An 8,130-nucleotide genomic window follows, 5' to 3' on the forward strand; every position below is an offset into this window, starting at 1 on the left:
TAATTGATCATTTACTTTGGAAAGCTGATTGTTACAAATAACGTTTTTGGTTGGTGAAATGTATTTAGTTGTGTTCTTTGTTAAATTACCTTTCTAACGATATAAGATACGAGTTCTAAGTATTAGCGGTTTGCGAGTTATGCTTGAAAGTGTTTTGAATTGAGACTTGGACATTTGAGACTGACCAGGTACCAGCTCCCGTGTATTGTCGCGGCGCGGCCTAAGCCGTGTTCAAGTTCTGACCTACATGTCAATTATATGAAAAATGTTTGGCACCCTATGGACCTCCGATTCACATGAGACTTGTTCTAACATGTTTATATATGAATAAAAACCTCAGAAAAATAGTTCGGGACCCGACCCGAACGTGTTGACTTTTTCGTTGACTTTGACCGACCAAAATTTGACTTTTTGTCAAACTTAACCAAATGATTATGCAACCTTCCTAACTTGTTTCTATACTTGTATCTTGCATGAAACTTGACAATTTGATTCACATGCTACATAATCGAGTCGTAACGAGCCATAGGACTAATTGAACATCTTTGACCTATCGTGTTTACCATTATTGATACGACCTATTTGTTTAGGTCAAGACTAGAACTATCCTTCGCACACGTTGCTTTGTGAAGTACTTTTCATACGTGCACTCAAGGTGAGATCATAGTCCCATCTTTCGAACAACTTTTATGCTTTAAACTATGGGATGAGAAACATATACGTATCATACTTTTACACTTTGAACACAAGTACGAAAATGAACATTCCACGTACGGGTTTGAACGAAAATCCTCAATTCAATTATCATTAGTTACACTTGTAGGGTGTAAATGTGAACTTATATTATGTGATCACATGGGCTTGACGAGCCTCATTCGGACGGTTCGCTACCGTTAGCGGATGAAATATATTTTTGGGTCTAGTGTATGTTCTAACACTACGCAAAGGGTGTAAAACAGTTAAGTTTGATAATTGGGTGCCCGCGAAACAAATAACAACTTTGGAATGCAAATGATTTAGATAATCATATTATATTAAATCTTGTGGTTCAAATGCAACGTTTACTAAAACACCTATGATTTCACCAACGTTTTCGTTGACAGTTTTCTATATGTTTTCTCAGGTCCTTGAAAGCTACTTGATACATGCTTCCGGACTCTTTTTGATACTTGCTTGGATGTCGAGTATACATACACAGTTGGAGCGTCTTTTGACTACTTTAAATTGTGTCGCATAGGTTTCATTCGTACGTTAAACATTGTAATGTAACTAGTCTTTTGAACTACATTTGTAAACTTGAAACATCTTTTTTTCTTATGAAATGAATGCGACATATTTTGGTCAAATGTCATGATAAAGACTTATGACCAGGCAACGGGACCTAAGTAGTCGGCGCCGTCAAACATGATTTGGTCGGGTCGCTACAGATGGTATCAGAGCATTGGTTGTAGGGATTTAGAGTTCATTGGTGTCAACTGAAATGTCCCGTTCTTATTGATTAAAAACGTTCCATATTAATTGATTTCGTTGCGAGGTTTTGACCTCTATATGAGACGTTTTTCAAATACTGCATTCATTTTTAAAACAAACCATAACCTTTATTTCATAAATAAAGGTTTAAAAAGTTTTACGTAGATTATCAAATAATGATAATCTAAAATATCCTGTTTACACACGACCATTACATAATGGTTTACAATACAAATATGTTACATCGAAATCAGTTTCTTGAATGCAGTTTTTACACAATATCGTATAAACATGGACTCCAAATCTTGTCCTTATTTTAGTATGCAACAGCGGAAGCTCTTAATATTCACCTGAGAATAAACATGCTTTAAACGTCAACAAAAATGTTGGTGAGTTATAGGTTTAACCTATATATATCAAATCGTAACAATAGACCACAAGATTTCATATTTCAATACACATCCCATACATAGAGATAAAAATCATTCATATGGTGAACACCTGGTAACCAACATTAACAAGATGCATATATTAGAATATCCCCATCATTCCGGGACACCCTTCGGATATGATATAAATTTCGAAGTACTAAAGCATCCGGTACTTTGGATGGGGTTTGTTAGGCCCAATAGATCTATCTTTAGGATTCGCGTCAATTAGGGTGTCTGTTCCCTAATTCTTAGATTACCAGACTTAATAAAAAGGGGCATATTCGATTTCGATAATTCAACCATAGAATGTAGTTTCACGTACTTGTGTCTATTTTGTAAATCATTTATAAAACCTGCATGTATTCTCATCCCAAAAATATTAGATTTTAAAAGTGGGACTATAACTCACTTTCACAGATTTTTACTTCGTCGAGAAGTAAGACTTGGCCACTGGTTGATTCACGAACCTATAACAATATATACATATATATCAAAGTATGTTCAAAATATATTTACAACACTTTTAATATATTTTGATGTTTTAAGTTTATTAAGTCAGCTGTCCTCGTTAGTAACCTACAACTAGTTGTCCACAGTTAGATGTACAGAAATAAATCGATAAATATTATCTTGAATCAATCCACAACCCAGTGTATACGTATCTCAGTATTGATCACAACTCAAACTATATATATTTTGGAATCAACCTCAACCCTGTATAGCTAACTCCAACATTCACATATAGAGTGTCTACGGTTGTTCCGAAATATATATAGATGTGTCGACATGATAGGTCGAAACATTGTATACGTGTCTATGGTATCTCAAGATTACATAATATACAATACAAGTTGATTAAGTTATGGTTGGAATAGATTTGTTACCAATTTTCACGTAGCTAAAATGAGAAAAATTATCCAATCTTGTTTTACCCATAACTTCTTCATTTTAAATCCGTTTTGAATGAATCAAATTGCTATGGTTTCATATTGAACTGTATTTTATGAATCTAAACAGAAAAATTATAGGTTTATAGTCGGAAAAATAAGTTACAAGTCGTTTTTGTAAAGGTAGTCATTTCAGTCGAAAGAACGACGTCTAGATGACCATTTTAGAAAACATACTTCCACTTTGAGTTTAACCATAATTTTTGGATATAGTTTCATGTTCATAATAAAAATCATTTTCTCAGAATAACAACTTTTAAATCAAAGTTTATCATAGTTTTTAATTAACTAACCCAAAACAGCCCGCGGTGTTACTACGACGGCGTAAATCCGGTTTTACGGTGTTTTTCGTGTTTCCAGGTTTTAAATCATTAAGTTAGCATATCATATAGATATAGAACATGTGTTTAGTTAATTTTAAAAGTCAAGTTAGAAGGATTAACTTTTGTTTGCGAACAAGTTTAGAATTAACTAAACTATGTTCTAGTGATTACGAGTTTAAACCTTCGAATAAGATAGTTTTATATATATGAATCGAATGATGTTATGAACATCATTACTACCTCAAGTTTAGTAGATAAACCTACTGGAAGTGACAAGAAATGATCTAGCTTCAAAGGATCTTGGATGGCTTGAAAGTTCTTGAAGTAGGATCATGACACAAAAACAAGTTCAAGTAAGATTTTTGCTTGAATTAAGATAGTTTATAGTTATAGAAATTGAATCAAAGTTTGAATATGAATATTACCTTGAATAAGAAAGATAACCTACTGTATATAACAAAGGTTTCTTGATCTTAGATGATTACTTGGAATGGATTAGAAAGCTTGGAAGTAAATTAGTAAACTTGAAGGGATTTTTGAAGTATTCTTGAAGTGTTCTTCCTATGATGATTATAGCTTGATTCTTGAAGTGATTTTTGATGAAGATGATGATTAACTACTGGAAAAATACGTTCATAATAGCGTGGGTGTGTTGAGAGAGAATTAGAAAGAGATTTGGAAGTGAAATGGAGTGAATGATGAGTGTTAATTGGTGAGTGGTGAGTGGGGTTAAAAGGAGTTCTAGTTAGTTGACTAGCTCATGGTAGAAGTTAAAATTGATTAGTCATACATGACATAATCAAGAGTGGAATCCCATGCTAGTTCCTATTGGTATATACCCATAGTAAGTACGTTTTGAAGCTGTGTATAATACGGGTAAGAATACGACTAGAATTCTTGATGAAAGAAAAGAATGGGAAAGTAACTGTAACCATTTTCGTTAAGTATGAGTGTTTTGATATATGTCTTGAAGTCTTCCAAAAGTATTTTAATACATCTAAATACACTACATGTATATACATTTTAACGGAGTCGTTAAGTCATCGTTAGTCGTTACATGTAAGTGTTGTTTTGAAACCTTTAAGTTAACGATCTCAATTAATATTGTTACCCCATTGTTTATTATATCTAATGAGATGTTAAATTATTATATTATCATGATATTATGATATATTAATATATCTTAATATGATATATATACATTTAAATGTCGTTACAACGATAATCGTTACATATATGTCTCGTTTCGAAATCCTTAAGTTAGTAGTCTTGTTTATATGTATATAACTCATTGTTAATATACTTATGGAGATACTTACTTATCATAATCTCATGTTAACCATATGTATATCCATATATATATCATCATGTCGTTTTTACAAGTTTTAACGTTCGTGAATCGCCGGTCAACTTGGGTGGTCAATTGTCTATATGAAACATATTTCAATTAATTAAGTCTTAACAAGTTTGATTGCTTAACATGTTGGAAACATTTAATCATGTAAATATCAATCTCAATTAATATATATAAACATGGAAAAGTTCGGGTCACTACAGTACCTACCCGTTAAATAAATTTCGTCCCGAAATTTTAAGCTGTTGAAGGTATTGACGAATCTTTTGGAAATAGATGCGGGTATTTCTTCTTCATCTGATCTTCACGCTCCCAGGTGAACTCGGGTCCTCTACGAGCATTCCATCGAACCTTAACAATTGGTATCTTGTTTTGCTTAAGTCTTTTAACCTCACGATCCATTATTTCGACGGGTTCTTCGATGAATTGAAGTTTTCCGTTGATTTGGATTTCATCTAACGGAATAGTGAGATCTTCTTTAGGAAAACATTTCTTCAAATTCGAGACGTGGAAAGTGTTATGTACAGCTGCGAGTTGTTGAGGTAACTCAAGTCGGTAAGCTACTGGTCCGACACGATCAATAATCTTGAATGGTCCAATATACCTTGGATTTAATTTCCCTCGTTTACCAAATCGAACAACGCCTTTCCAAGGTGCAACTTTAAGCATGACCATCTCTCCAATTTCAAATTCTATATCTTTTCTTTTAATGTCAGCGTAGCTCTTTTGTCGACTTTGGGCGGTTTTCAACCGTTGTTGAATTTGGATGATCTTCTCGGTAGTTTCTTGTATAATCTCCGGACCCGTAATCTGTCTATCCCCCACTTCACTCCAACAAATCGGAGACCTGCACTTTCTACCATAAAGTGCTTCAAACGGCGCCATCTCAATGCTTGAATGGTAGCTGTTGTTGTAGGAAAATTCTGCTAACGGTAGATGTCGATCCCAACTGTTTCTGAAATCAATAACACATGCTCGTAGCATGTCTTCAAGCGTTTGTATTGTCCTTTCGCTCTGCCCATCAGTTTGTGGATGATAGGCAGTACTCATGTCTAGACGAGTTCCTAATGCTTGCTGTAATGTCTGCCAGAATCTTGAAATAAATCTACCATCCCTATCAGAGATAATAGAGATTGGTATTCCATGTCTGGAGACGACTTCCTTCAAATACAGTCGTGCTAACTTCTCCATCTTGACATCTTCTCTTATTGGCAGGAAGTGTGCTGATTTGGTGAGACGAGCAACTATTACCCAAATAGTATCAAAACCACTTGCAGTCCTTGGCAATTTAGTGATGAAATCCATGATAATGTTTTCCCATTTCCATTCCGGGATTTCGGGTTGTTGAAGTAGACCTGATGGTTTCTGATGCTCAGCTTTGACCTTAGAACACGTCAAACATTCTCCTACGTATTTAGCAACATCGGCTTTCATACCCGGCCACCAAAAATGTTTCTTGAGATCCTTGTACATCTTCCCCGTTCCAGGATGTATTGAGTATCTGGTTTTATGAGCTTCTCTAAGTACCATTTCTCTCATATCTCCAAGTTTTGGTACCCAAATCCTTTCAGCTCTATACCGGGTTCCGTCTTCCCGAATATTAAGATGCTTCTCCGATCCTTTGGGTATTTCATCCTTTAAATTTCCCTCTTTTAAAACTCCTTGTTGCGCCTCCTTTATTTGAGTAGTAAGGTTATTATGAATCATTATATTCATAGATTTTACTCGAATGGGTTCTCTGTCCTTTCTGCTCAAGGCATCGGCTACCACATTTGCCTTCCCCGGGTGGTAACGAATCTCAAAGTCGTAATCATTCAACAGTTCAATCCACCTACGCTGCCTCATATTCAGTTGTTTCTAATTAAATATGTGTTGAAGACTTTTGTGGTCGGTATATATAATACTTTTGACCCCATATAAGTAGTGCCTCCAAGTCTTTAATGCAAAAACAACCGCGCCTAATTCCAAATCATGCGTCGTATAATTTTGCTCGTGAATCTTCAATTGTCTAGACGCATAAGCAATCACCTTCGTTCGTTGCATTAATACACAACCGAGACCTTGCTTTGAAGCGTCACAATAAATCACAAAATCATCATTCCCTTCAGGCAATGACAATATAGGTGCCGTAGTTAGCTTTTTCTTCAATAATTGAAACGCTTTCTCTTGTTCATCATTCCATTCAAATTTCTTCCCTTTATGCGTTAATGCAGTCAAGGGTTTTGCTATTCTGGAAAAGTCTTGGATGAACCTTCTGTAGTAACCAGCTAGTCCTAAAAACTGGCGTATGTGTTTCGGAGTTTTCGGGGTTTCCCACTTTTCAACAGTTTCTATCTTTGCCGGATCCACCTTAATACCTTCTTTGTTCAATATGTGACCGAGAAAATGAACTTCTTCCAACCAAAATGCACACTTTGAAAACTTAGCGTACAATTCTTCCTTCCTCAATACTTCTAACACCTTTCTCAAATGTTCACCGTGTTCTTGGTCATTCTTTGAGTAAATAAGTATGTCATCAATGAAAACAATGACAAACTTGTCAAGGTATGGTCCACACACTCGGTTCATAAGGTCCATGAACACAGCTGGTGCATTAGTTAAACCAAACGGCATGACCATAAACTCGTAATGACCGTAACGTGTTCTGAAAGCAGTCTTTGGAATATCATCTTCTTTCACCCGCATTTGATGATACCCGGAACGTAAGTCAATCTTTGAATAAACAGACGAGCCTTGTAGTTGATCAAATAAGTCGTCGATTCTCGGTAGTGGGTAGCGGTTCTTGATGGTAAGTTTGTTCAACTCTCGGTAGTCGATACACAACCTGAATGTACCATCTTTCTTCTTGACAAACAAAACAGGAGCTCCCCACGGTGATGTGCTTGGTCGAATGAAACCATGCTCTAAAAGTTCTTGTAATTGGCTTTGCAATTCTTTCATCTCGCTGGGTGCGAGTCTGTAAGGAGCACGAGCTATTGGTGCAGCTCCTGGTACAAGATCTATTTGAAATTCAACGGATCGATGTGGGGGTAATCCCGGTAATTCTTTCGGAAATACATCGGGAAATTCTTTTGCGACGGGAACATCATTGATGCTCTTTTTTTCAGTTTGTACTTTCTCGACGTGTGCTAGAACAGCATAGCAACCTTTTCTTATTAGTTTTTGTGCCTTCAAATTACTAATAAGATGTAGCTTCGTGTTGCCCTTTTCTCCGTACACCATTAAGGGTTTTCCTTTTTCTCGTATAATGCGAATTGCATTTTTGTAACAAACGATCTCTGCTTTCACTTCTTTCAACCAGTCCATACCGATTATCACATCAAAACTCCCTAACTCTACTGGTATCAAGTCAATCTTAAATGTTTCGCTAACCAGTTTAATTTCTCGATTCCGACATATATTATCTGCTGAAATTAATTTACCATTTGCTAATTCGAGTAAAAACTTACTATCCAAAGGCGTCAATGGACAACTTAATTTAGCACAAAAATCTCTACTCATATAGCTTCTATCCGCACCCGAATCAAATAAAACGTAAGCAGATTTATTGTCAATAAGAAACGTACCCGTAACAAGCTCCGGGTCTTCCTGTGCCTCTGCCGCAT

Source organism: Rutidosis leptorrhynchoides, chromosome 1, assembly GCF_046630445.1.
Source record: "Rutidosis leptorrhynchoides isolate AG116_Rl617_1_P2 chromosome 1, CSIRO_AGI_Rlap_v1, whole genome shotgun sequence".
Taxonomy (NCBI): Eukaryota; Viridiplantae; Streptophyta; class Magnoliopsida; order Asterales; family Asteraceae; genus Rutidosis; species Rutidosis leptorrhynchoides.